Raw genomic sequence first — 5,000 nt, 5'->3', positions numbered from 1 at the left:
GGTGTGTTGGATCGCTATGTCTCGACTTGGACATGAGCGAGCCACGAGTTTGGCATGCGACGTGGTCGATGCAGTTGACGTGTCTTATGCAACGCTTGATGTATGGGCGTCGAGGGTTCGTTGCCGGATGCGGGGTGATTGTGTTGTCACAAGGAAGTGTGACTCGTTGTCTAGCTATGGGGCTTGGCGCCTATGGGAGACGACACATGATGGTGAACCTCTCGCGGAGTTGTGAGAGTCATGAAGTGGGGAGAAGGCTGACCGGGATTCGAGGGGATCCTGGGCCGCACGGGAGCGTTTGTGCGAGCGAAATCTGTGATTTGCTTCCGCCGCGCCGCGTCGCACGCTCGTCCCGTGACAAGTGGTATCAGAGCCGATCGATTTAGATGGTGGCTTCTGCTCAAACGATTCGCACCTTGGATACAAACAGTGAAGCTCTGATCCCGTGACAAGTGGTATCAGAGCCGATCGATTCCGAAGGTGGTTTCTGTGTGAGGGACTCGTACCTAGAAGAGATTGGTGATGGAGGAACTTTGATAGCAAGGTAGCATGTCATTGCCTGTGATGGGTAGTGGACTTGCGAAGTTGGAAGAAGACCCCAACGTCACTGTGGATGATTGTTGGAATCAGGTTGTGTGACGGTTGTTGGAAACCCGTCCTGGTGCTGGATCCTATGGAAGGGTGAAGGTATCCAAAAGTTTGTCTCGAAGTTGTGAGAAGACATCAAGCAGGATGACTCTAAGATGGGGGATGATGGTTGGTTTTGCTGCTCGGTTGCCTAGTTTTCTAATCCGTGCACCAAGCGCCCGGAAGTCGGGTAGGCAGGGGTTCTGGCTTGTGACGAAGTGATGTTGCTTGTTCAGTTCAGGATGTGGGGAGGATGGGAGCGCGAGTTTGGTGAGAGTGTCAAAGATTGGCTTATACTCGAACTATAGCATACCATTGAAGGTTGTGGTAAACCGAGTTGGTGACATGGGTTGGACGGATGGTGCAAGACCTTTGTTCAGGGAAGAGTTGTGGGAGCTGAAGACCGAAATGGTGCAGTCTTCGAAGGGAGTAAGTCGCTGACGGACTGGGCTCCATTGAGGGAGTAAGTCGCTGACGGGCTAGGCTTTAATGAAGGAGTCACTTAAGTGGTTGCTCTTACAATTGTGGAGGACGTGTGGGTTACGCATAATGTTCGACACAAGGTTGCTAACTAATATTCGGAATGCTGGTGTGTTCCAAAGGTGGATCCCAGAGTTTTTCTTGTGAGGATGGTGGCTAAGGACGTAGGATGTCCGCACTTAAGGGCATGCAAAGAGTTGGAGTAGCTTTGGGGAGGATGTCTTACTTGTTCCCTTGTGGATGCTGCGGAAGTAGTGCTGCCGAGTCCGAGTTTGGGCGTTGGTAGGTAGGTGGTTCTACTCGTAGTAGGGAGGATGTCTTACCACGGTGAATTGTGAATGCCTAAGTGTTATGGAGCTAAGCTTCGGAGGCACGTTGGCGTGAGGGTGCGTCGACGAGATAAGTGGGGGAGACCCACGTACGCCATTGAGGTATGGCAGTGCAGATGCACAAAATGGAGGTGCCGTGGAGGACACACGGTTGGCTTACGAGTCACACCCAGGTGGGGTGCATCTCTTTGAATGTGGAAAATGTGGAGGTACTTGACCAGCGGGCTATGTGGTTGTTCAGTGGTCGAGTGCGACAAGAGACGGAGGTCTCGGCCCAAAGAGGGAAAGACGTAGGACTTTGAAAGAGAAGTTCAAAAGGGTGAACACAGTGGTGCATTGTGGTCCATGGAGCGAAGAGAAGAGGATATTCCTATATGGTGTTGTTATGCGGCAGTGCAGTGGGCACGTCGACGAGGGCGTCGACACTATCAGTGGGGGAGAATGTCACGGATCGCACTTGAGCGTGTGCTTTCGTGACTCCGTTGGGACATCTATGAGCTTTCGAGGTAGTCCAAGTGTGGAAGGGGCAAGGACTTAAGAGCTAGAATGGTTGGTGTTGGCCGGGTTGTGCGTGTGAGGGGTATTTTGGGTATTTCGGAAGGTTACGGGAGGAACCTGAAGAAACTCAGAACACGAAAGATGTTCGTAATGACGAGATACACGCTATGCAACTGACGGTTCGCCATTCGGAGTTCGTACGAAGAAGTTATGCCCAATTATGACTCCTCGTGCATAGGTGATGTTCCCTCCTGGCAGAAGGCTAAATGCATAAAATGCTATATAGGGGGTGACATGGTGTCATGCTCTCCACCACCCCTGGTGCTTACACCCTTGTGGCACTAAGCGAGCATCCTTATGACATTGGAGGTTGTCATGAGGGCGGGCATGAGATTGTTGAAGGATAATCTATGTCTCCGAGGGAAAGGACTTCCCGAGGACAGTACGAACACGCGGGGCCGTTCGTATTGCGCATCGTTGGAAAGAGTGAGGTCAACGTATGGCATTCGCTATGCCGTCGGCTAGCGAGGCATTTGACGAGACTCGATGGACTTGGCTTGGGTTCGGCCTTGTCCAAGATGGAAGGAAGATATTCGGATGCCGGTACGCATGGGTTGCGACCCCATGCAAAGCATAGATGGTTATGTGGGACATTCGGAATACATATGTCGCCAAGGCTTGGGCGACATGCGAGCGTGACAGCTTGCGTGGATAGCTTGAGGATGTGGGCTATCTTGGTTGCTAACGGATGACCGACAGAAGTGTGGGTAAACCGATGGTGTGTTGGATCGCTATGTCTCGACTTGGACATGAGCGAGCCACGAGTTTGGCATGCGACGTGGTCGATGCAGTTGACGTGTCTTATGCAACGCTTGATGTATGGGCGTCGAGGGTTCGTTGCCGGATGCGGGGTGATTGTGTTGTCACAAGGAAGTGTGACTCGTTGTCTAGCTATGGGGCTTGGCGCCTATGGGAGACGACACATGATGGTGAACCTCTCGCGGAGTTGTGAGAGTCATGAAGTGGGGAGAAGGCTGACCGGGATTCGAGGGGATCCTGGGCCGCACGGGAGCGTTTGTGCGAGCGAAATCTGTGATTTGCTTCCGCCGCGCCGCGTCGCACGCTCGTCCCGTGACACTTTGCTCCCATTCAACGCATTCCGACAAAGTGACGCGAAGCGGAAGCCTACCATGGCGTAAAAATGTCGACAAAATTTTTCGACATTTGAATAATGGGGTTTGACAAGGTTTGAAAAATTCAATAAAAATGGTAGGCTTGAATGTCGACAAAGTGACGCGAAGCGGAAGCCTACCATGCGCAAAAATGTTGACAGAATTTTTCGGAACTTGTCCTGCCATGGGCTGCGCGCAGCATGCCGGCAGCCTGTGCGCAGCGTGCGCACAGCATGTCGGCAGCGTGCGCGCTGCATAGCCTGTCGACAGAGGCTAGCGAAACTTGTCCTGCCATGCGCGTGCGCAGCTGCGCGCAGCATGCGCACAACATGCCGGCAGCGTGCGCACAGCATGTCGGCAGCGTGCGCGCAGCTGAGCTTGTCGACAGAATTTTTCGAAACTTGTCCTGCCATGCGCGCGCGCAGCTTGCGCGCAGCGTGCTGATTCTGTCGACAGTGAGGCTAGCGAAACTTGTCCTGCCATGCGCGCGCGCAGCCTGTGCGCGCAACCTGCGCATCTGTCGACAGTGAGGCTAGCGAAACTTGTCCTGCCATGGCGTGCGCGCAGCCTGTGCGCGCAGCTTGCGAATCTGTCGACAGTGAGGCTTGCGAAACTTGTCCTGCCATGGCATGCGCGCAGCCTGCACGCAGCATGCGCGCAGCATGCGCGCAGCATGCGCGCAGCATGCGCGCAGCATGCGCGCAGCATGCGCGCAGCATGCCGGCAGCCTGGTTCCAGGTTTTTTCAAATGTCGACAGAATTTTTCAAACCTTGTCAAACCCCATTTTTATTGAAATTTCCTCGCACAATAAGCTCCCTATAATTAAGTCTATGATTTTTAGGACCTTCTCCAACTTACAAAATGATATTTAGGACCTTGCCTTGCCCTCACATGCCGTGCCCATTCAAGGCATTCCGAGAAAGTGAGGTTATTGGAGGCTTCGGATGGCGTGGCTTGCCTTGCCTTGCATTGGCATGCCATGCCCAAGTTGTGGCCTACACCAAGCCATTCAAGCCATGCGTTGCCTTACCTTGGAATTGCTCATCATCCAATGCATTCCGAGAAAGTGAGTGTAGGCGAGGCTAAGGATGGCTTGCCTTGCCTTGCCTTGCATTGGCATGCCATGCCCAAGTTGTGGCCTACACCAAGCCATTCAAGCCATGCGTTGCCTTACCTTGGAATTGCTCATCATCCAATGCATTCCGAGAAAGTGAGTGTAGGCGAGGCTAAGGATGGCTTGCCTCGCCTTGCCTTGGCATGCCGTGCCCATGATGTGGCCTTGACCAAGCCATTCAAGCCATGCGTTGCCTTCGCCTTGGCATGCCGTGGCCTTGCCTCGCCATGCGATGCATTCCGACAAAGTGACGCGAAGCGGAAGCCTATCATGGCGTAAAAATGTCGACAAAATTTTTCGACATTTGAATAATGGGGTTTGACAAGGTTTGAAAAATTCAATACAAATGGTAGGCTTGAATGTCGACAAAGTGACGCGAAGCGGAAGCCTACCACGGCGTAAAAATGTCGACAGATTTTTTCGGACCTTGTCCTGCCATGGGCTGCGCGCAGCATGCCGGCAGCCTGTGCGCAGCGTGCGCACAGCATGTCGGCAGCGTGCGCACAGCATGCCGGCAGCGTGCGCGCACCATGCCGGCAGCCTGTCGACAGAATTTTTCGAAACTTGTCCTGCCATGCGCGCGCGCAGCTTGCGCGCAGCGTGCTGATTCTGTCGACAGTGAGGCTAGCGAAAGTTGTCCTGCCATGGCGTGCGCGCAGCCTGTGCGCGCAGCTTGCGCATCTGTCGACAGTGAGGCTAGCGAAACTTGTCCTGCCATGGCATGCGCGGCGCCTGCGCGCAGCCTGCGCACAACATGCGCGCAGGCTGTGCGCAGCGTG

Source organism: Prunus avium, unplaced genomic scaffold (assembly GCF_965620075.1).
Source record: "Prunus avium unplaced genomic scaffold, drPruAviu1.hap1.1 HAP1_SCAFFOLD_31, whole genome shotgun sequence".
NCBI classification, from domain to species: Eukaryota; Viridiplantae; Streptophyta; class Magnoliopsida; order Rosales; family Rosaceae; genus Prunus; species Prunus avium.
The sequence above is the reverse complement of the archived record's forward strand: the minus strand, read 5'-3'. Positions refer to the sequence as shown.